The sequence below is a fragment of the Aquarana catesbeiana genome, linkage group LG03 (assembly GCF_042186555.1).
Source record: "Aquarana catesbeiana isolate 2022-GZ linkage group LG03, ASM4218655v1, whole genome shotgun sequence".
Classification (NCBI taxonomy): domain Eukaryota; kingdom Metazoa; phylum Chordata; class Amphibia; order Anura; family Ranidae; genus Aquarana; species Aquarana catesbeiana.
Genome location: NC_133326.1, coordinates 322,726,843 through 322,752,102, shown reverse-complemented (window position 1 = coordinate 322,752,102; position 25,260 = coordinate 322,726,843). Strand labels below are relative to the sequence as shown.

Here is a 25,260-nt window from a genome sequence, read left to right as displayed (position 1 = left end):
ATGTGTTCTGGTCTGATGAAACCAAGGTTGAACTTTTTAGCCATGATTCCAAAAGATATGTTTTGCGCAAAAACAACACTACGCATCACCAAAAAGAACACCATACCCACAGTGAAGCATGGTGGTGGCAGCATTATGCTTTGGGGCTGTTTTTCTTCAGATGGAAAAGGGGCCTTAGTCAAGGAGGTAGAGGGAATTATGAACAGTTCCAAATACCTATCAATATTGGCACAAAACCTTCAGGCTTCTGCTTGAAAGCTGAACATGAAGCAGAACTTTATGTTTTAGCATGGCAATGACCCAAAGCATACATCCAAATCAACAAAGGAATGGCTTCACCAGAAGAAGATTAAAGTTTTGGAATGATCCAGCCAGAGCCCAGACCTGAATATGATTGAAAATCTGTGGGGTGATCTGAAGAGGGCCGTGCACAGGAGATGCCCTCGTAATCTGACAGATTTGGAGTGTTTTTGCAAAGAAAAGTGGGCAAATATTGCCAGGTCAAGATGTGCCATGCTGATAGACTTATACCCAAAAAGACTGAGTGGTGTAATAAAATCAAAAGGTGCTTCAACAAAGTATTAGTTTAAGGCCCCTTTCACACTTATACGACTTGTCCCCACGATTTTGTACTGCAAAATCGTATGACAAGTCATTCTCCATGATTTTCAATGACTACCATTCATATTGGCACAACTTTAAGTTGTGCCGACTTGAAAGTAGTCCCTGCACTACTTTGGTCCAACTTCTATGCGAGGTGTACTCCATAGACCTCAATGTGAAACCCTCAAGTAGCATGCAAATCGTGCCTGAATAATATAGACACAATTTCAGTACGACTTTGTAAGCACAAGCCTGGCTCGCTGATTGGGAAAGGAAATCTTTTCTTTCCTTTCGCGATGAGCGTCAGGCAGTGCTGACAGCTGTCTGGTATGAATCATGAGGGGGAACGCCGTGCCAAGTTTTAAATGAAAAAACCGGCGTGGGTTCCCCCCCAGGGGCATACCAGGCCCTTAGGTCTGGTATGGATCTTAAGGGGAACCCCCTATGCCAAAAAATCGGCGTGGGGTCCCCCCCAAAATCAATACCAGACCCTTATCCGAGCACGCAGCCCGGCCGGTCGGGAATGGGGGTGGGGACGAGCGAGCGCCCCCCCCCCCCACCGTACCAGGCCGCATGCCCTCAACATGGGGGGTGGGTGTTTTGGGGCATGGGGGGGTGCCCTGCGGGGCCCCCCCCACCCCAAAGCACCTTGTCCCCATGTTGATGAGGACAAGGGCCTCTTCCCGACAACCCTGGCCGTTGGTTGTCGGGGTCTGCGGGAATAAGGGGGCCCCCAGATCCCGGCCCCCCACCCTTTGTGAATAAGTATGAGGTACATCATACCCCTACCCATTCACCTAGGGAAAAAAGTGTCAATGAAAAAACACACTACACAGGTTTTTAAAGTAATTTATTAGGCAGCTCCGGGTCTTCTTCCGACTTCGGGGGTCTCTCTGGCGTCTCCTCCCAGTGTCCTGATCTTCTGCCGGCTCCTCCGCTATCTTCTGCAGCTCAATTGCTAGCGGTGGCCTGGACTTCTGCCTTCTTCTTTTCTTCCAATGTTGACACAACGCTCTCTCCAGCGGGAATGGTCTCTGAGCGCTCCGCAATGGACTTATATAGGCTGTGACCCCGCCCCCTTATGAGGTCACTGTCCCGGGACATGCTGGGACTGTGCCGTCATAAGGGGGCGTGGTCATCACCCGGTGACCACGCCCCCTAAAACGTCACAGTCCTAGCATGCCCAGGGACTGTGACGGCATGGGGGGGCGGGGTCACCGCCTATATAAGTCCGTTGCGGAAAGCTCAGAGACCATTGCAGCTGGAGAGAGCGTCATGTCAACATCTCTGGAAGAGAAGAGGGAAGAAGACGATCCAGAAGTCCGGGCAACCGCTGGCAAAAGAGCAGCAGAAGATAGCGGTGGAGCCGGCAGAAGATGTGGACACCGGGAGAAGACGCCGGAGAGACCCCCGAAGTCGGAAGAAGACCCCCGAAGATGGAAGAAGACCCCGGAGCTGCCTAATAAATTACTTTAAAAACCTGTGTACTGTGTTTTTTATTGACACTTTTTTCCCTAGGTAAATGGGTAGGGGTACGATGTACCCCATACTCATTCACATAGGGTGGGGGGCCGGGATCTGGGGGCCCCCTTATTGAAGGGGGCTCCCGGATTCCGATAAGCCCCCCGCCTGCAGACCCCGACAACCAACGGCCAGGGTTGTCGGGAAGAGGCCCTTGTCCTCATCAACATGGGGTCAAGGTGCTTTGGGGTGGGGGGGGCCCGCACCTATTCCCCCATGTTGAGGGCATGCGTCCTGGTACGGTCCAGGAGGGGGGGGGTGCTCGCTCGTCCCCACCCCCATTCCTGACCGGCCGGGCTGCATGCTCGGATAAGGGTCTGGTATGGATTTTGGGGGGATCCCATGCCGATTTTTCGGCATAGGGGGTTCCCCTTACAATCCATACTAGACCTAAGGGCCTGGTATGCCCCTGGGGGGGAACCCACACCAGTTTTTTTATTTAAACTTGGCATGGAGTTCCCCCTCATGATTCATACCAACTACTGTCTGTATGTTTTCATTTGTTAATGCCAAAAATGTGGCAAAGTCGTACAAAATAGTACTGCTCCCAAATCGCGGTAAAATCGTGGCAAAAATCGCGGTAAAAATCGTGCGACTTTGAAGTCGTATAAGTGTGAACGGGGCCTAAGGGTGTGCACACTTATGCAACCAAATTATTTTAGCTTTTTTATTTTTACTTCCCTCCACCTAAAAGATTTCAGTTTGTTTTTCAATTGAGTCGTACAGTTTATAGATCACATAAGGTGGAAATAGTTCTGAAATTATTTATATTTGTCTAATTTTTTTACATCACAGAAACCTGACATTTTAACAGGGGTGTGTAGACTTTTTGTATCCACTGAATATGAAGTCAATGGGAGCACATGAACATGTGCGTATTGTGTGTTTTCATGCCTTTTTTTTTAATGCATTTTAGCTTGTTGTAGGTAAGCACATGGCAGCTTGTCATCTCATGTTTACAATCACCTGCCCTGGATATGCCACGTGCTCAGTCACAAAGAACACCAGGACAGTTGCTTTAGTTCCCACTCCAGATAAAGAGAACTGGGAATCCCTCAAGATGTCACTAAAGGGCTAGAACCAAAAAAATAAAAAATGCATGAAAAGGCGCTTAAACATGTAAAAAAAAAAAAAGAAATGGAACAAATGCACGGAAAAGTACATGACAGTGGAAATGGATAGATGTGAACAGAGCCTAAATAAATGAAATAAAGGGGAAAAGGAGGAAAGGAGAGAAGTGGGGCTTTAAATGAGACACACCGGTTAATGCATCTCCATCCCTATATCTATGTTTAAAAGGAAGATTGTTGGGACTTTAAATGAGGGAAAAGACAGAAACTTGGTAGGAAATATTTAAACACTTTTAATCACATAAACAGATTTTATATCAAATTGCAGTAGTAGTGCACTTATAAAAATAATTTAATTTGTATACACAAGCCATCAAATGTTACAATTCATAGAGAGAGAGAGAGAGAGAGAGAGAGAGAGAGCAGCATGTTGCAGTAGTCAGTGGATTGGTAAAAAAAAGTATGAATCTTCATGGTATAGTCTGGATGGAAAAGTAGATGATATATTAAAAACATGGTAGCATCCTAGTGCTCAACTCATTTCATGGATACAACCACTTTATCAGGGCCAGATGCATCCAGATGTCTGCAAAAGACATAAAGATAAATATGGTCTAATATTTGACTACAACATCAAAAAAGAGGAAAAAAAAATGGGTAAGAGAAAGAAAGTTTCCTGGTCCTAAATACTTACATAGGGCTAGGGTATAGGAGCACGTGGTACTGCAGTATGGAGATCGCTGGAAATGCCTGCCACGGGAGCGGAGGTAATAGGAGTCACATACGAATTAGATGCATAACAGTGTCCCTGAGAAAAGGTGAGGATCTCCTAGAAATGGATAGATGTGAACAGAGCCTAAATAAACTTGTACAGAGCCAGCCTAAGGCTCCATTCACACCTATGCAGGTGCCATGGAGTGTGTGTGCTCTTGTGTGATTTTATGCATTTTTGTGCATCACTCTTAGGGCAGCCCATTCATTTCAATAGTTTCAAGTGTTTTACAAACAAAGTGCATGAACCTTTTTATAAAAAATTTGACACACCAAAACGCATGTTACTTTGTTACAATTCAGTTTGGCACGCATGCTAGCAAGGTATGTGGGGGTGCCATTAAGACATAATGGGACTGCCCTTCTATCTCCTTTTAGATGTAGTATCTATAACTTCGTGACATGTGAAATCCCATTTTAGTCAATGAGAGCTGTCTTAATTAGCTTTACTGAAGTTGCTCCGACTTTAGAAAAGGTTCCTATACTACTTTAAAGCGACTTCTATTCTATACTTCTATCAAAGTGATACTCAAGTCGCCAGGAAGTCCCCTGGCAAAGTTGCGCGACTTTCAGGTCACAGTGTGAACCGAGCCTTAGGCTGGATTCACACCTATGCATTTTTTGTGCTTTTTGCATTTTGCAGATTTGCACTACAGATCGTGTTCCATAGGAAACAATGTTAAAATGACTCTAGTGCAAATCCGCAAAATGCAAAAAGTAATAAAACTGCATATGTGTGAATCCAACCTAAGGCTCGATTCACACCTATGCATGTTGCTTTTGAGCGTTTTTGGAGGTTTTTTTTTTCATGCTTGCCACGTTTTTGAGCCGCGTTTTTGCCGCGTTTTTGCCGCGATTTGCGTTTTGAGTTTTTTTTTTTTTTTTTTTTCATTTTTTTTTACAGTCTTAAAAAAAAATTACAAAAAAAAAAAAATAATAAAAAAAACGGCAAAAACGCACCAAAAACGCTGCAAAAACGGTGCACTTGCGTTTTTGATGCTTGTCCATTGAAATCCATTACATGCAAAACGCTGCTTTTTGCATGAAAAAAAGTCCCCGACCCTTTCCAAAAACGCAGAGATACAAAAAAGCATTGATGTGAACATGTTCCATAGGAACCCATGTTAAAAAATTCCCGTGCATTTCTGCAAAATGCAAAATGCATCAAAAAACGCGCTAGTGTGAATGGGGCCTTAGTGGCTGTGGGGGGGTTTGGGCACTCCTAATGTTATGCAGTAATTGGTCCTGTGTTTTTAGTATAGCGAATATATGAGTATAGCATGAGTTACACGCACCCATTAGTCATGTTTTATTATTTGATGCTTTTTGTTTTTTAACAGTTTTTTTTTTGTTTGTTTTTTGTGTCCTCACTCTCTGTACTAAGTAGCCCCTGCGTGGGCTATGTTTGTATTAATCAAAAACCTCAATAAAAAGAATAAAAAAAAAAAATATTATGGCACTGCCATTACCTTCATGGACTGCATGTTTTTCTGCATTGCAAAAATGTGCGCTATTTTGTGCGCATTCCTACAAATCACAAATGTGGGCTTAGCTTAACACTAACCTAGATCATGCCCTGACCTATAACTATTTTATCTTTATTTTTTTTTGTGACACATTTTTTTTCTGTTAACACAGACTTCAGCTCTAGTGATGAGAAAAAAATACAACTGTATCTTTTTTTTTCCACCAGAGGAAAAACTATACAGGGTAAGGATTCTAAAACTAGCAATCACTGTGATTGGCTGATAGTGTTCACAGGCTCTGGAGCTGGTCTTACTGGCTCCTGATTGGTAGGGTACTTACACATGGTACTGATGTATGAACATCAGATTCCTGGAAGAAAATTCCTGCACAAAAAGGTGAGAATGGGCAGTAGAATAAATGTGTGTATTTACATGTTTTTTGCATGTGCACCTAAAGTGATTGTAACGTCTTGATTTTTTTTCTTATAAAAATAATAAACTTGCCTATACTTACCTCCTCTGTGTAGTGGATTTGCACAGAGCAGCCCAGATCCTCCTCTTCTCGGGTCCCTCTTCTGTGCTCCTGGCCCCTCCCTCCTGTTCAGTGCCCCCCCATAGCAAGTTGCACCTTGTCACAGTCACAGCTCCTTGTGTCCATTCACACACGGAGCCCCAACCCGGCCCCGCCCCCTCTCTCCCCTGATTGGCAATGCTGCCCCTGCTGTGTCTCAGCCAATCAGGGAGGAAAAATCTCGGATGGCTGAGACATAGCTGGACAGAGAGGCACCTCAGGTAAGTGTTAGGGAGGTTGGGGGGGTCTGCTGCACCGAAGGTTTTTTATCTTAAAGTGGTTGTAAACCCTGTTACACCACTTTTACCTACAGGTCAGCTTATAACAAGGCTTACCTGTAGGTACCTTGAAAATCTCCTAAACTTGCACAGTTTAGGAGATATTCAGTATATGCGCTGCTGCCGACGTCATCGGCGCACGCGCACTGAAAAAACGGGGAGCTGGTGCCGTTTCTTCGGGAGGCGGCTCCCCCGAAAGTAACCCTGGTGGAAGATGTCCACGCTGTACTCAGAGGGCCGACATCGATCCACGGCATCGTTCTAAGGTAAGTATTTCATAATGAGCTAGTATGTGATGCGACCTGAATGTCTAAAAACATGACGTCTTCCGGCTCGCAGAGAGGCTGAGCCGGGTGCCGGTCCAGGGTTGTGGGTGGATCTTGACTATATTGTTGCTATCTTGTCAGTATATTTAGGTTTTATATTTAGTGTATTTAGGTTTTGTGCTGCCCTAGGCCTGACCAAACTCATGCACTGCCTAATTTAAATATGACCCACCCCTTCCTGCCAAGGCCACACCCCTTTCCAGTTAAGACCCACCCAGTCATCTGTAAACCACACCCCTTCCTCTTTAGGCTTCACCTTTTTCTCTTAGCGCCACACCTCTTCCTCTCTGTACATTAAAAGTGGGCACCAAGTGCCTACTTGTAAGCTCCTTGAGGGCAGGGACCGATGTGAATGTACAATGCAGGCCTCAAAATTTCAAGTCCTGAGCCACTAGTCAGGCCTTAAGAGTTACTCACCACTACTTGCCTCAACCAACCCCTACCCTGCCCGCCCCTAAACACGCTCTCATAAATTATCTCATGAGATACACCTTAGGTATCTCATGAGTCCCTAGGATCAGTAATGGCGGACAGGCCCTCTTACCAGATCGAGCGAAACAGCAGCAGTGATCCCCCCAGCTGGATTTTCGCTCACCCTGTGTTGTGCAGTGCTCTCTCTGGTGGTGCTGGGCAGCATGGCGTTTTCTCTGGCTTCCCCCAACACAGTCCTCTCTTTCTTTTTCCTGTCTCCTGTAACTGGCTCACTCCCTCAGCTTGTTCCTGGGATCTCTCTCTCTTCCCCCAGCAGAGCGCATGCTGGGGGGGGTGTAGCCGGCTTCCTCTGGAGAACAATAGGGCCGCCATCTTCCGGGACTACATGTCTCATGACGCTCCCCTAGTTTTTTTTTTATTGGCCTCCACTGTGGCCAATGGAGATGGGAAAAAAACGAGCAGGAAGCTGGGTGGTGAATCTGAAAAGAGCCCTCTCTCTTATCCTGCGCGGCTGACAGGAAAAGAGGGGGGTGAGCGGGGAAACCTTCTGACAGCCCGCAGTTCGCCTCTCCCCTGTCATAGTGCCACTGCTGAGTTCTCTTCAGCTGAGCAGCAAACCGCTGTCACCGCTTCACTGATGGGGGGGCTCGGCAGCACACGCCACTACAACTACATCCTGGATGGTGTCACCAGGGTGCGTTCCGCCAACAACCCACCGCACCCCCATAGCGATGCCACTGCCTGGGGGTTCTCCACGTCCTCCTCTCTCTCCTTCTCTCTCTCCTAAAGATGCCAAGTGGAGGAGGGTAGTTAAATGGCCAGCGGTTAACTATATACAGGAGGGGGGAGGGTTAACTATGTACAGGAGGGGGGAGGGTTAACTATATACAGGAGTGGGGGTTAACTATATACAGGAGGGGGTTAACTATTTACAGGAGGGGGGTTAACTATGTACAGGAGGGGTTACTATGTACAGTGGGGGAAACTATGTACATGGGGGATACTATGTACAGGGGGGTAACTATGCACAGGGGGGTAACTATGTACAGGGGGGGTAACTAGGGGGAAAGGGGAAACTATGTACAGGGGGAGGGGGTAACTATGTACGCCGGGATGATTGAAGCACTAACACCAGGAGTTTGGAGTATCTTTATCTGCTGATTGTTAAACTTTCTAGAATACACATATTTCTATTGTTGTGTAGGATCTGGGCCTGCTGTCCCTCCATTCCTCTCTCCCCTTTTCCCTCTCCATCCCTCATTCATCTCAGACTCTAACCACACCCCCTTTGAGCCACGAAAATGTAAGCCACGCCCACAATTTCACATAAAGCACGCCCATTTTTCGCCGCGGCGCGCTTCGCAGTTTTCCTTTTTTTTGCTATGCCACGCCTACAAACGCATGCCCCCCCTAATTATTATACGGCTCCGCCTACAGCCAAAAAAAAGTGTCCAAATTTTTTTTGCAATGTTGGCAACTATGCTATAGCAAGGGCAGTATTTAACTTTAGTTTGTTTTTATCTACAGACACCCCTTATTTGCATTTGCTGCTTTTTTGTTATGGTGAACTAACTTTTTAATTCAAACCCAAACATCCTCACCCCCCAAATAAAAGCTCTTTTCCACTGGTACTGCCTTTACCAATACCAAGTAGAGCCCACTGATTACAGAGGTCATACATCTGACAAGCTCAGAAGGACAGTGATGAAAGACACACTCTGACTGGTCGCAGTATCTGGCTCGGTGACGGCCCCCTATCTGTCGGCTGTGTGGATTGGTCGTACTACTAGAAGGGTATGTCTTTCTTTGTTCACAGGTCCACGTGGTATCTTTATTACGGTAGCCTGGTGCTCTGAGGCTGCGCGTTTGTTAAGGGGAGTGCGGTATGTTGTGGCCGAGTGCGCGGCTGGTAGGTGATGCACGGTAGTCTCCCCCGCCCCATCTGTTCAGTACCGGGGAGGGGGGGTCCCGGTGTCTCCATCCCCCGGCTCTCGGTGATTACCGCCTACAGGAGTCTATGAGCGGCCCGAGGTAAGCGGATGGTGGGGCCTGCGGACTGCTCCACTGCACAGGAGGGAAGGGGGAGGACGAGCGGCTGAGGAGGAGACCATAGGATCCAGGTAAGAAGGTGTGTGAGGGCACGGGGGAGGGAGGAGAGCGGGGACTAACCGGGCCTATACTTACCTCACCTACCGCTACAGACCTGGCTTCTCTTCACCTCAACACTGTGCACACTGACCGCAACTGGCAGGCCTGGACTTACCATTCCTACCCCAACACTGTACACACTGACCACAACAGCCTTACCTACCTCTGTACACACTGACCACAACAGCCTTACCTACCTCTGTACACACTGACCACAACAGGCACAGCTCCCCCCTGGGCCCGTACTTACCTACCTCTGTACACGCTGACCACAACAGGCACAGCTCCCCACTGGGCCCGTACTCACCTTACCTACCTCTGTACACACTGACCACAACAGCCTTACCTACCTCTGTACACACTGACCACAACAGGCACAGCTCCCCCCTGGGCCCGTACTTACCTACCTCTGTACACGCTGACCACAACAGGCACAGCTCCCCCCTGGGCCCGTACTCACCTTACCTACCTCTGTACACGCTGACCACAACAGGCACAGCTCCCCCTGGGCCCGTACTCACCTTACCTACCTCTGTACACGCTGACCACAACAGGCACAGCTCCCCCTGGGCCCGTACTCACCTTACCTACCTCTGTACACGCTGATCACAACAGGCACAGCTCCCCCTGGGCCCGTACTCACCTTACCTACCTCTGTACACGCTGACCACAACAGGCACAGCTCCCCCTGGGCCCGTACTCACCTTACCTACCTCTGTACACGCTGACCACAACAGGCACAGCTCCCCCTGGGCCCGTACTCACCTTACCTACCTCTGTACACGCTGACCACAACAGGCACAGCTCCCCCTGGGCCCGTACTCACCTTACCTACCTCTGTACACGCTGACCACAACAGGCACAGCTCCCCCTGGGCCCGTACTCACCTTACCTACCTCTGTACACCCTGACCACAACAGGCACAGCTCCCCCTGGGCCCGTACTCACCTTACCTACCTCTGTACACGCTGACCACAACAGGCACAGCTCCCCCTGGGCCCGTACTCACCTTACCTACCTCTGTACACCCTGACCACAACAGGCACAGCTCCCCCCTGGGCCCGTACTCACCTTACCTACCTCTGTACACGCTGACCACAACAGGCACAGCTCCCCCTGGGCCCGTACTCACCTTACCTACCTCTGTACACCCTGACCACAACAGGCACAGCTCCCCCTGGGCCCGTACTCACCTTACCTACCTCTGTACACCCTGACCACAACAGGCACAGCTGCCCCCTGGGCCCGTACTCGCCTCACTTACCTCTGTACACACTGACCACAACAAGCGCAGCTCCCCCCTGGGCCTGCACTCTACCTACCTATGTACACACTGACCACAACAGGCACAGCTCCCCCCTGGGCCTGTACTCTGCCTACCTCTGTACACACTGACCACAACAGGCGCAGCTCCCCCCTGGGCCTGCACTCTACCTACCTATGTACACACTGACCACAACAGGCACAGCTCCCCCTGGGCCCGTACTCACCTTACCTACCTCTGTACACACTGACCACAACAGGCACAGCTCCCCCCTGGGCCCGTACTCGCCTCACTTACCTCTGTACACACTGACCACAACAGGCACAGCTCCCCCCTGGGCCTGCACTCTACCTACCTATGTACACACTGACCACAACAGGCACAGCTTCCCCTGGGCCCGTACTCGCCTCACTTACCTCTGTACACACTGACCACAACAGGCACAGCTCCCCCCTGGGCCTGTGTTTATCTTCCTAACCTGGTCACTGTGCACACTGTCCACAACAGGCAGCGCACACTGGCTGCACCAGGCAGAGCATGCCAGGGCCTGTGTTTGCCTTCTTTACAGCCGATTTCACACTGGCTTCAGCTTGTATAAGAACAGTAGAGCAAGCTTTGCAAAAGCATTTGCAGAGCTATCAGTAAGCTTTGAAGCTTTTAAAGTACCACTCCAGTTTGTAAATGTTGAACAGAGAACCTAATGGGAGTGTTGGTTGCCACTTTAGGCAAACTGCTAGCAGGCTTGCAACAAGCTTCAAGAAATTCTTCTAGCAACAGTATGTTTAACCACTTCAATACAGGGCACTTATACACCTTCCTGCCCAGCCCAATTTTCAGCTTTCAGTGCTGTCGCAGTTTGAATGACAATTGCGCGGTCATACAACACTGTACCCAAACTAAATTTGTATCATTTTGTTCCCACAAATAGAGCTTTCTTTTGGTGATATTTGATCACCTCAGCGGTTTTTTATTTTTTGTTAAATAAAAAAAGTCCGAAAATTTTGAAAAAAAATAAAAGTTTTGCTTTTGTTTCTGTTATAAAATTTTGTAAATAAGTTTTTCTCTTTCACTAATCGGTACTGATAAGGCGACACTGATGAGGTTGCACCAATGAGTGGGCACTGATATGCAGCATTGATAGGCGACACTGATGGGCACTGAAAGGCTGCAAAGATGGGTTCTTATGGGTGGCACTGCTGGGCATCCCTGGTGGCACTGGCAGTGGTAGGCATTGTGAGTGGGCACTGATTGGCAGCTGCCTGGGCACATATTACTATTTCCCTGGGGGTCTAGGAGGGGCATACCTGGTGGTCCAGTGTGGATGGCCATCCTGGTGGTCCTGAGCGGGATCCGAGGGGGGGACTGCGCTGATAAACAATCAGCACAGACCCCCCCCCCCCCCCAATCAGGAGAGCAGCCGATCGGCTCTTCAGACACGAGTGAGGAAAAGACGATCAATGGCTCTTCCTGTTTACATTGTGATCTGCCGTGATTGGACATGGCTGATCACGTGGTAAAGAATGTCTGTCTGAGACTCTTTACCTAGATCGGAGTTGCGGGGTGTCAGACTGACACCCCGCGACAACGATCGCCGCGATGCGCGCAGCAGCTTAATATCCTGATCACGTCATGTGACGTCCGGTCAGGATATTGAAACCACTTTGCCGCCGTCATTCTGCTATATGGCAGGCGGCAAGTGGTTAAAGCAGACATCAGCTCTCCCATTAGGTACTGTGTTCAACATAGGTTGGACTTGATGGACTTGTGTCTTTTTTCAACCTCACCTACTATGTAACATTTACAAACTGGAGCTGAATGGTACTTTAAAAGCTTCCTGTTCACACTACTCTTCTACAAGCTGAGGCTCCTGTGAAACAGGCCAAACAGAACACTGTGCACGATGGTCACAACCTGCAGAGCTGCATTGGGGGTCTGTGTTTACTTTCCATGTCTGATCACTGTGCACAACAGGTAGAGCACCTCCAGGCTTATGTTTACTTTCAGCACTTTCCATGACTGGTCACTGTGCAGACCGCCCACAAAAGGCAGACCAGCTTAGGCCTGTCCTCACCTTCCCTATTTGATCACTGTGCACACTGTCCACAAGTGGCAAATCTCCCCTTGGCCTGAAAACACTTTGCTGAATACTGTGTCTAATATCTAGGGCCATGATCTGGACATGATCTGGACATATTCTGTACACTAGACCAGACCGGTCTGCTTTATTCAGTTCTTATTACTGGGTGCTGTATCCCATACCAACCAATCAGTACTGATCTGATTTCTGTTTGGTTGTTCTGGGTTACTGCATTGAATAATTGGTACTCCTTTATGTAGGTAATGAGATTGTAACGTGTAGGCAGCTTATGTCTGGGGTGATGACATCTTTGTACTACTTGGAAATAGAACAACTATTGTATACCCAAGCATGAAAATTCATCAATCCTAATGTCCCACTAAAATGAATCAAAGTACGTATTTACTGTACCTCCAACATTTTCCTTTCTTTATTAACCACTTGCTTACTGGGCACCTAAACCCCCTCCTGCCCAGACCAATTTTCAGCTTTTACCGCTGTCACTCTTTGAACGACAATTGCACGGTCATACAACACTGTACCCAAATGAAATTTTTATCATTTTTTTCCCCACAAATAGAGCTTTATTTTGGTGGTATTTGATCACCTCCTGGGTTTTTTATTTTTTGTTAAAAAAAATGTAAAAAGTCCGAAATTTAAAAAAAAAAATACAAAATCGTTTTATATTTTCTTAATAAATTTTACAAACAGATAATTTTTCTCCATTGATGTACGCTGATGAGGCTGCACTGATGGGCACTGGTAGGTTACACTGATAGTTGGCACTGATTGGCACCACTGGTGGACATTGATAGGTGGCACTCGTGGGCATTGATAGGTGGCACTGATTGCTGGCACTTATGCACTCATTCGTGTGTGCACTGGAAGGCGGTATTGGTGGGCACAGATGAGGCGCTTCGCCTCTTCTTCTTCGGGACCGATGTCACTTGCACTGAAGCCAGTGATTGGCTTTTTTTTATCCTCACGCTGTCAGCGTAAGGAGAAAAAAAAAAAAAAGATTACCGATCTTCTGTTTACATCATGTGATCAGCTGTCATTGGCTGACAGCTGATCACGTGGTAAGGGACCGGGATCGGCCCCTTACTCCGATCTGTGATCACCCGAGTCTCATTGACTTTGTGATCACAGCGCGTGTGGGGAGCGTGCAAAGGGGGGCGACATGGTGATCCTGCCAGTTAAATGCCCCTCCTTTCACAGGGCGACAAATCTGCAGTGAATTCAATGCAGATCATTTAGTGCTGTCATCTTCTGGTTCGCTAAGGAGCTTCGTTACTGCTGACAAACCCCCCCCCCCCGCTCTTCCAACGATAAATAAGGATAGTACTTCATATAATGGGGAATCCTGCATCTAGATGGTCTGACACAGGACACACTTGGATCCTGGCTTGGCTAGAATGAAGACCTTTGTGTCATCACAGGAACAAATCGGAGGGCGTCTTCACTCCTGGGACAAGGTAAGTTAATATAATTAAAAAAAAATAGTTTGCATTTACAGTAGAAAGTGTTTAGCAGAAAACTGTAGTCTTTCCATTCACAGAACCTTGTAAATAGATCTGTGACTGGGTGATGCGACTGTTTGGGTGAAGTCACACTAAATTTTCAAAAATCTGGAAAAAAAAAAAAACTGGAATTCTGCAGGGAGAAGTACAGTTCAGGTAAGTAGGGGGCAGTTTAAGGGTGGGTTGGGGAATTAGGGAATGTGACAATGTTTTGTTACACACTAAGGGTGAAACTTCTTCTCAAATGTGGACTGAGCCTTTAACTGCTTGTTGACGGTGATCTCATTAGCATCACGTTCGTTTTAGTGCTCAGCAAGTGAGATAATTTTAGGTTGATAGACAGTGACTATGCTGCCAGCTGTTATTTGAAGTCGCTAAAGCTGAGCATATAGATCTTTTCTGTTTAGCCCATAGATTCTACAAACCGATCCATCCCCACTATTAGGGATGGGCCGAACGGACCCCTGTGTGGTTCGCACCAGAACTTTTGAACACCCTGCGAAATTTCAAGCCCACATAACGAACACCATTAAAGTCAATGGGACCCAAACGTCAAAAATCAAAGTGCCCATTTTGAAGGCTTATATGCAAGTAATTGGGCATACATTGGTTATACAATAGTTATAGTGGTCCGGGTTCTGCCCTGGGGGGACATCAATAAAAAAAAAAAAAAAAAAAAGCTTGTGAAAAACGTCATTTTTAACTGGTTCAATACAGGGCATTTTCACCCCTTCCTTCCCAGGCCAATTTTTAGTTTTCAGCGCTGTTGCACTTTAAACAATTGCGCGGTCGTGCGATGTTGTACCCAAAAAAATTGACGTCCTTTTTTTCCCCACAAATAGAGCTTTCTTTTGGTGGTATTTGATCACCCCTGCGGTTTTTATTTTTTGCGCTATAAACAAAAGAAGAGCAACAAGTTTGAAAAAAACACAATATTTTTGACTTTTTGCTATAATAAATATCCCAATTTTTAAAAAAAAAACAAATTTTTTCCTCAGTTTCGGCCGATATGTAATCTTCTACATATTTTTGGTAAAAAAAAACGCAATAAGCGTATATTGATTGGTTTGCGCAAACGTTATAGCGTCTACAAAATACGGGATAGATTTATGGCATTTTTAAAAAAAAAAAAAATTTTTTTTTTTTTTTACTAGTAATAGCGGCGATCGCGATTTATTTTTTTCGTGACTGCGACATGGCGGACACATCGGACACTTTTGACACATTTTTGGGACCATTCACATTTATACAGCGATCAATGCTATAAAGTTGCATTGATTACTGTGTAAATGTGACAGGCAGTGAAGGGTTTAACCACTAGGGGGGGCACAAGGGGTTAAATATGTTTCCTAAGGCCTGATTCACACCTATGCATTTTTAGTGCTTTTTGCATTTTGCAGATTTGCACTACAGTCCATTTAACATGGTTTCCTATGGAACACGTTCTGTAGTGCAAATCTGCAAAATGCAAAAAGCACTAAAACTGCATAGGTGTGAATCAAGCCTATGGCAGTGTTTCTAACTGTAGGGGGCGGGGACGTACAAGGGGAGGAGACTGATCAGTGTTCCGCTGTACTAGGAACACAGATCGCTCTCCTCACAACTGACAGGACGTGGATCTGTGTGTTTACACACACAGATCCACGGTCCGGCCCGGGTAACGAGCAATCGCGGGTGCCCGGCGGACATCGCAGCCGCCGGGTCCCGAGCAACGCGGCGGGCGCGCGCGCCCCCTAGACGGCCGGGAATCCCAGGCTGTCATATGACGTCCACCCAGTATGGGAGATCCCATCTGTGGATGTCGTATTACTATGGCTGAGTAGGGAAGTGGTTAAATGAGCAGTGATTCCTCCTTCTTCTCCTTCCTTTTTTATACAAAGTGAAAGCCTAAAAATGAAATTCCTTCCAACATAGTGCCTGGGGGGGGGTCCCCTTAGTCTTCCTGTGGCAGGTCTGTACCATGTCTAGAATCTGCTGCAGCAATAATTGCGTTTATAAAGCCAAAAAAATTGAAATTTTCCCTGCAAGCTGCCTTTATTTTGCTCAGCAAGAGCTGGGGAGCCAGTGTGTATGATGAGGCCACAATGTAGTGCACTGGGAACAAGATTAGAGTTTTTTTTGGATACGTTCTGGTGGCACTTTGACTTTGTATATAAGTAACGGGTGCGTAAAAATTTGGTCTTTTAGGTGTACTCTTGATGAAAGCAAGAATTGGCCTTGCTGTAAAAAATTGCAATGATATGCACCTGTCAGGTGCAGAAAATTTGATTCATTTGGGTGTCGGGGGCAACTTCCCACTGTAACCTTATAGAGGTGCTCTTGATGAAGGCAAAAAAATTGCAATGATATGCATATTGTTGGTGTTTTTGCCACGTTTGATGTGCCTGAGACACAGTTTGCAGAGAGCAACAGTTTAATCTGCTGAAAAAGGCCCAGACAGCTGAGCTTTGGGGGGTGGGATGGGAGATAACAGCTGCAGAATGTGATGGAATAGGATGGCTGCTCTCTACTCTTTCTTGATGTCGGCCTCCTTGGGGTTGTGCTGCTTCACCTTCAGTTTCCTCCTCTGCTCTATCTGGCACCCAAGTCATCATCTCCTTCTCCTGCGGCTTGGGGAACATGAATGTCAATTTGTCTACCAGTGTTCCTCCCTCTCTCTAGGCTCATGTTCCTGTCATCCCCAACCTCAGAACCAGCGTCTGAATCCAGTAATGGCTGGGCATCATCAAGGAGCAAGTGACTAACGCTGTGGTCAAATAACTCAGCTGACTCCTCCATGGCTGATGTTAGGGCTATGGCAGGAATAGATGTGGACAAGGAGGCAGGTTTATCCACTCTGGCAACTGCAGGGGACTGCACACTTGTCTCTGCTTGGGTGACAGAGGATGAGGAAGTTTTAGTAAGCCAGTCCACCACTTCCTCTGCATGCTGTGGCTGGATAGTACAGGCAAACTCGCTAAACAGTAGAGGTGATGCCCTGCCTGAGGACTGACCACCACATCCACCTTTGCCTGTGGACACATTTGTTGCTGGCCCCCTTACAGTGCCAAGGGAATGTCTGCCTCTACTTGTTGTTCTCCTAGACATTATTGGGAGGGAGAGGGCGGTGCTTATAAGCAAATGTAAAGGAGAAGTTGAAATCTGTACGTAGATGCACTTTAATCATTGCAAGGAGGTGTTTGGTGCAATTTAATTTTGAGAACTCGCACTACACAGACACACTCCACGGATACACTATAATATACTGCAATATAATGTGCCAAACATACAGTGATGCACAGAACTATATGGCGTTAAACTGGCAGTAACGCGATCAAATAGACGTGTTCAACTGTCACTACACTGACACTATCTGAACTGTCCCTACTCTAGCTATACACTAATGTCATGATTACTGACACGGTCTCACTACACTACACTGAAACTATCTGAGCTGTCCCTACTCTAGCTGCACACTATGCAAAGCTGAATGATGGTCCTCCTCACTACACTCACACTATCCCTAGAATGACACTAAACTAATATTCTACACTGACAATTGAAGCAAAATAGCACAGTATAGCACACTAACTAACTAACAGAACAGGGCTCTGTTCAGTGCTATCTCTCTCTATGCCAAAATCACACTGAAAATGGCTGCCATTGAAAGAATATTTTTTATACTGTGGGGTGGGAATGAGCCATGATTGGATAAAGTTATGATGACAGTCTCCAATTATGACTCTGACATTGCTCTGTGCCCTGATTGGCTGAAGCTGTGAAAGCTTCAGCCAATCAGAGCTTGCAATGCACTGTACAGCTGCGCCGCAATGCATTGTGGTCAGTTCGGGGGGTCGAATGACCCGTTTGTTTAGCTGTTCACCAAACGTCCGAACAACGAAAGTTTGGCCCGAACTTGTGCTTGGGCTGAACCGTTCTCCCATCCATACCCACTATACAACACAGATGGATGAATCGCCCGCTGCAGCTATTGTATTGTATTTTGACAGCCAGCCTTCCAGCTGTCAAAGTGGCTGTTTCTGATTGGATGCAACCACTGTTCCCTGACACTTTAGCCTAGCGCCTTCAGTTTTCAATTGAGGGATGTCTGGTGGGAGGCCACCCACTGAATCAGTTACTTCCGGATTAATGGTAAATAGGACACATGGGAAGGCTTGTGTCTCCCTAATGGGGACACAGACAGAAATAAAAACTGACTGGTGTTCTAAACCCTCTGCACTCTATCCAAGACTAAAAAAAAAAAAAAAAAAAAGGTTTTTCCTTTTTAAGTTATACTTTAAGCGATCACTGCATCTGGCTACAGAGGGGGAGATTTCACAGGGACAGACAAGCAGCTACTTTAGCGATCCTGCCACTGGCGATTTTTCTTGGGCAGCAGAATCACCTGTCTGACATCAGTCCTAATTCTCTCCGTGGAAAGGAGATTTAATGGCCCATGTAGCCCTAGGGTTGGACATCCTGAGCAATTTCGGATCCCTAAACTGCTTAGTAGCTGAGCCCTAAACCTATCTAGCAGGCTGGGGTGGCAGAGCAAATCTTTATCAATGGGTATTGCTGAATGACCCTTGTGTTTATGGCCCCAGAGATGTTTCTACATGTGCCCTTGTTGAGAATGTGTGCTGGGTAGAGTTTAGGGCTCAGGTGTTGCTAAGGATGTGTTCCCCGTGCAGTTCAGGCCCCTGGAGATGCTTACAACTATCTGCCAATTGAGAGAGGAGTGACAGCACATCTCAGCTTAGCTCTAGCATATGAAGAGCAGCAGGTAGGTGTGCACCAGATTGGGAGTTGGGTATCTCTGGAGACTAGAAGCAGCTTGCTGTGGCTGTTTGTGCTGATGTCACTGAAAACATGTCTTCTGCCTGGTAATGTTACTCAGCCGTGTGAGATGGAGAGGTAAACAGGAGGCAGGACACTTCTGGTTTCCTGATCCCCATTACTTCTTCATTATTCATTATCATTGCTGGCAGGCAGGCACGTCTCAAGGCAGGCAAGAGATTAATGTTGTTTAGGTCAAAAAATAAGCTGAGTATTTTGTATGGCCTTGTGGGTGTTATGTTTATGACCTTATATCTGGCATTATCATCTCTCATTTGTAGCATTTAATTTCAGTTTAGTATTTTATATCCGTATCTTGCTCCTAGGTTATGCTTGTCTGGCAGTAGTTTTATTCACCACCTTGTGTAGAACAGTTAGTCACAATTCCCATTGAGTTCTAGGGTGGTATGTTTTATAAAATGGTACCACATCAAAAATGCACTAAACTTTGAACAAAGGTTCAGAAGTGTGCTCCTGTCCTTAAATGACTCAAGTCATATAATTGTACAATATTATCACCTGTATACATTGTTATCAGTGATAAGAATGCTTGTTTTTTGAATAAGCCACCTTTGCACATAAAATATGTTTTGTAATATTTGTTCTGTATGTCTAATGTTTGTTATTCATGCAAAGTATTTCAAGCTTCTGCTTTTATTTTCAGGCAATATTATGTGTCTGTTTCCCACCAAACTGAATTGTCAAATGTATTTCAATGTTTAGTGTGCTTTAACTCTTGCAGATGCTGGTTGTCTAAGATTCAGATAGCAATATCTGCCATGAACATTGTCTTTATATGTGAAATTGTAGAGTTGACTGTGTTTATACTTCAGATGATTTGTATGTTCAGCAGGGACTGGCTGAAGTTCAATCATTGTATGGGTAGGCTGGTTGTACAGAAGTCAATCTACTAATCAACTTCAGTACAACCAGTCTGTCGGATTTTCCTTGCCTTGTTAGCATAGCCGGCAGCGCTGATCAATGCATCCTGATGGCTGGAAAGTCTCCCTGCTGTTAGAATACAATATGTTAGAGGGGAGGATTCTTTCATCCACATTGAGTGTATGGATGGGGGAAATCGAAGTGTGGTTTTCAGGGGGTTTTTTTTGTTTGTTTTCTTTTTCCCAAACTAGTGGCTTGAAAACAAACGAAAAAATATCTATGGGCTGCTTTAATCAGGAGCACATTCATCTATTTGATGATTAGGGCTTTAGGCCGGGTTTACACTGGTGAGACACGACAGCCGTCCTACTTTTGATCCGACTTGGATCCCCACCAATACCAGGCACTGTTTGGTATGAATCTTGAGGGGGAACTCCACGCAAAATTTTAAATAAAAAACCGGCATGGATTCCCCCTCCAAGAGTATACCAGGCCCTTCAGTCTGATATGGATTTTAAGGGGAACCCCCTACGCTGGAAAAACGGCGTAGGGGGTCCCCACGAAATCCAGACCCTTATCCGAGCATGCAGCCCGGCCGGGCAGGAAAAGGGGTGGGGATGAGTGAGCACCCCCCTCCCCCGAACCATACCAGGCCGCATGCCCTCAACATGGCGCCCCCCCACCCCAAAGCACCTTGTCCCTATGTTGATGAGGACAAGGGATTCTTCCCAACAACCCTGGCCTTTGGTTGTCAGGGTCTGCGGACGGGGGGTTATCGGAATCTGGGAGCCCTCTTTATTAAGGGGGCCCCCAGATCCCGGCCGCCCACCCTATGTGAATTAGTATGGGGTACATCGTACCCCTACCCATTCACCTGGGGAAAAAGTGTCAATAAAAAAAAAAAAAACACACTAGACAGGTTTTTAAAGTAATTTATTAGGCAGCTCCGGGGGTCTTCTTCGGAATTCGGGGGGCTTTTTCGACTTCTCTGCGCTCTCTGGCCTCTTCTCCCAGTCTCCGGTTCTTCTTCCGCTTTTCAGTGTCTGTTGCTGGGCTCCTCCACTATCTTCTGCTCTTTTGCCTACTCTTTTGCTAGCGGTGGCCCGGTCTTCTCCGTCGCCTTCTTCCCTCTTCTCTTCTTCCGATGTTGACACAAAGCTCTCTCCCGCTGTAATGCCGTGTGCGCGGTGCGCAACGACTTATATAGGCATGGGGCATGGTCACCGGGTGATGTGACCCCGCCCCTTATGAGTTCATTGCCCCATCATGCCCCGAGCCGTGACATCATAAGGGGCGAGGTCACCGGGTGACAGCTCCCGGTGACTGCCCCATGCCTAATATAAGTCATTGCGCACACGGCATTACAGCGGGAGAGAGCTTCGTGTCAACATCAGAAGAAGATGACGGAGAAGACCAGGCCACCGCTAGCAAAAGAGCGGGCCAAAGAGCAGAAGATAGCGGAGGAGCCCGGCAGAAGATACTGGAGAGCGCAGAGAAGTCGGAAGAAGACCCCTGGAGCTGCCTAAATAAATGACTTTAAAAACCTGTCTAGTGTGTGTGTTTGTTATTTTTTTTTTTTTGTTCCCCCCCCCCCCCCCCCCTAGGTGAATGGATAGGGGGGCGCCCCCCTGCCCCAAAGCACCTACCCCCCCATGTTGAGGGCATGCGGCCTGGTACGGTTCAGGAGGGGGGTGGCGCTCGCTCGTCCCCACCCCTTTTCCTGGCTGGGCTGCGTGCTAAGGGTCTGGCATGGATTTTGGGGGGACCCCACGCTGTTTTTTCGGCGTAGGGGGTTCTCCTTAAGATTCATATCAGACCCAAGGACCTGGTATGCTCTTGGAGGGGGAACCCATGCCGTGTTTTTTTTTTTTTTTTTTTTAATTTAAGATTTGGCACGGAGTTCCCCCTCAAGATCATCAGAGCACAAGTCGCATGCCAAAGTCGGATCATGCAAGACGGTGATCCGACTTTGATCTGACTTCAATGATAGTCAATGGGCTGAAGTAGGATCAAAGTCGGACCAAAGTAGTACAGGGAGCATTTTCAAAGTCGGACCGACTTGTGTCGGACCAGTTAAGACGGCTCCCGTAGGGAAACATTGATTTTTCACACGTCATGCGACATGAGCTCCCAATGCCGGAGCGTTTGTTGCACCAGTGTAAACCTGGCCTTAAGCACATCTTTGGGCAAGTAACACCCACCATCATTACTAGGCTGTTTTTTTACCTTTTCAGTACTGTGATACTTTGAGAAATACTTGGTCGTGATAAATTCATTTTCTATATTCTTTTGAGACAATAGAGTTTTACTTTAGTGGTATGTAATTGCCACAGTTATTTGGAACTGAAAAAAAACTTACCAGCATTAAGGTGGTTAATGTTAGGGCTCATCACAGCAGCCTCTGCATTGCAAAGCAGTGGCTAGTGTGTGGTGTGGTCCGTCCGGCTAGCACAGTGTTGATGCACTGATCCGCACTTCTTTTTTTGACTTTATTAAACTGTCACCCAGTGACCCTTCCATAGAGTTCTATCGGTTGGCATGCAAAGACCATTGCTGCAATGGGGAAAAAAAAATACTGTGTACGGTACTTTTTTTTTTTTTTTTCCAGCGTATACCACCATGATGCACTAGTGTGAGATGAGGCATTTTGCCTTGTCTTGCAATGGAAGTGTGGTGGGACTGCTCTTGAATAGCCACCCAACGCAGTCCCACCACACCTGGTGTGAATGGACTCGTAAAGCTGTGCAAATTGTCTGGTATTAGTGGATGTTGTGGATTAATCCAAAACCGTTTAGTTGTACCCACCTTCCCCGACAATCCCTTTTATTATCAATCAACTGTGTTTACTCTTTTAAAATCATAATCGCAACAGAAACTACCCAAATGACCCTGATCAAAAGTTTACATACCCTGGTGATTTTGGCCCGATAACATAAAATGGCCAAGAAATCATAAATTCTGCCGGGGTATGTAAACTTATGAACACAACTGTACATGCGACCACCCATAGAGCCATCATAGGCCATCACAGTCCGCTGTTAAATGGTGACTCTCTGTCTATAACTGTGGTCCCTTATTGAACACGTTGTTTTGGTAAGCAGCAGAAAGTTAGCAAAATGTTCTCCGATTCCTAAGGCTCGGTTCACACAGGGGCGACTTGTCAGGCGACCTAGTCGCCTGACAAGTCGCCTCCCGTTCTGTGCTACGGAACCGTTCTAATAGGAGCGACGCAAGTCGCTCCGACTTAGAAAAAGGTTCCTGTACTACTTTGGGGGCGACTTGCATAGACTTCTATGCAGAAGTCGTTTTGCAAGTCGCCTCGGAAGTCGTTTGCAGGTCGCCTCGCTGAGGCGACCTGCAAGTCGTGCCGCCCCTGTGTGAACCGGCACTAAGACTGGAGGTATATGTAAGGATCTAGGGGTTTACTTGTCACTCATACTCACTGCAGTCTGAGGTATGAACATCCTGTGTAGTACTACTGGGGGGGTTCTTGAAAAGTGACAGGCATTCATTAACCTCTTGTTGAGATTTTAACAGCACTACATATGGTCATACCCAGGCTTCCGAAATATATCGTTTAGAAAAGGGAAAAAAAAAAGCAATTGTTTCAAAAGAATATATTCCATTTTGCTGATAATTTAAGTGCCACAGGGTTTGTAAGTGGTCATTATTAATAGCTTGTCATTAAATTATAAACTCGTAGTAGTTTTGCGTGCTTATAATATCCAACTCCAAACCGCATTCAACATTTTAATTAAATAATTCAGATGATTTATACTTTTTTTTTTTTTTTTTTTTTTTACAAGAAACGCAGCAGTCAGCAGCAGCAACTGTCTTGATTCTTGGGTTTGGGAGAAATGTGTAATACATTGTAATGAATTATGAAAGGTAGGCAGTATCTAAGAGAGGCTGTTGCTGGGTGTAGCTATCATGCGCCTAATGCAAAATATGTTAAACGATACACATGCAAATTAAACAACTGTGATGTTTCTAGAACCCAGTTTCCTCTTTCTTTGTGTTTTAGATATATTATCAGACAAAGGTATCATTTAGGTGGGTGTGAATGGCCAGAGTAGTAGATTTGCTCCTCCAAATAATTGTGCTCTGCCACCTTGCCTGGTTGACTTTATATGTGGCACATGGTGAAGGTTTTATTCCCTTTCCTGTGCACTGATCACTTGCAACAGTCTTCCAAGATGTTGGGAAAAGCTCTGAATGTGATAATGAGTCTATCCAGTGTAGGCAAACTCTCATTATCACTTCAGAATTAACCTTAAAACTGCTTAGTTATCACAGGCGACACAAAAGTTGCACCATTTCTGAGCATTGGATTGTGTATAGCCATACAGCAGAACAAGTAATGGGGATTGCCAGTTCGCATCTTCAGAATGGTCCATTCAACATTTCATCCCTATGTTCTTGATCCTGTAGATAGAACTTCAAAAAAAGGTGACTATGATGTTCTAATTGTAGATATACATATACCCAGAAATCTTATATTGCCATGCCAGCCTGGAATAGGTTTACAATTTGCCTCTTTTTGTAAAAATTGTGCTTTGGATGTCTTTAAAACACTGAGCGTGCTACCCTTTTTGTGCTATTTTTTAGAAAGTTTTTCTAGGTGTTGCTATAGGAATAGCCTTGCAATGTTGCATTGTCATCCATGCTGCTGACATATTTGTGTCTTCTTGAAGGTTTTTGTATTCAGAGGACAATTGCTAATATCCCTTGAAGACAGAGCATGCACACTGCTGCTGCCCAGGCTAATCCCTATAGCAGAACTGACCTAGATTTGGGTGTATTGCAGGTTTGCAATCCTAGTTTCTGCAGGGAGAAGAGACAATCTGACTCCACTGGGAATAAATAAAACCATTCTATTATGACTCCTCTGGTGATACTCTGCATAGTTTAGGAATTCTGGATAAATAATTTTCCATGGTACAATTTCATAACATTGCAAATGTACTGCTACTGATTGTTACATTGTTTAGTGGTTATAACACGCTGCAGGAAAATGTGATTCACTAACTGGATATGTCACAGAAAACTGCAATACATTTATTGGTTAAGAGAATCCTTCCTTTTTTTTTTTTTCTGCTTTAATCCTGCCTATTGCAAATATATAGCAGGTGTGAATAGAGCCATCTGTTAACCAATAAAACAGAGATTGTGTATTGATAGAGCTTTGCAGTGGCCTGAATCAGGGAGGCCTTGGATTGTTCAGAGATTGCTGTGTCAAGAAGTTGAATGTGCTACAATGTTTAGTATTTACCACAGGAAAATCTGGTGGCTATGGGGTTAGAGCAGGTATATGCTACAGCTCCCAGGCCAGATATTCTAAACAGTCCATCTGGGTGAATCTAAAAATGTATCCACCCAATGGGCTTTCCTTGTGACCCAGAACACGAATTTGGCCTTCTTATTGGAGAATGTGCTGTGTTGATCAGGAGTCTTGGGTGCCAACTTTATTAGACTGGTGTTCAAAAGCAAAGTATCACCAGCCCATGGCACGTTTC

At 46.2% G+C, this 25,260-nt stretch overlaps 1 protein-coding gene across 3 annotated transcripts in view; it reads left to right on the top strand.

Moving 5' to 3' along the window:
• Positions 1–8,837: 8,837 nt before the first annotated feature.
• Positions 8,838–25,260, top strand: part of RNF44 (ring finger protein 44) — a 93,126-nt gene continuing 76,703 nt past the window's right edge. For 2 of the 3 annotated variants that reach the window (XM_073620459.1, XM_073620454.1), the window contains exon 1: positions 8,839–9,158. The gene's annotated coding sequence lies outside the window, so the exon portion shown is untranslated. Of the gene's footprint in view, positions 9,167–25,260 lie in introns of all 3 variants that reach the window. The other variant, XM_073620456.1, reaches the window with a different exon arrangement.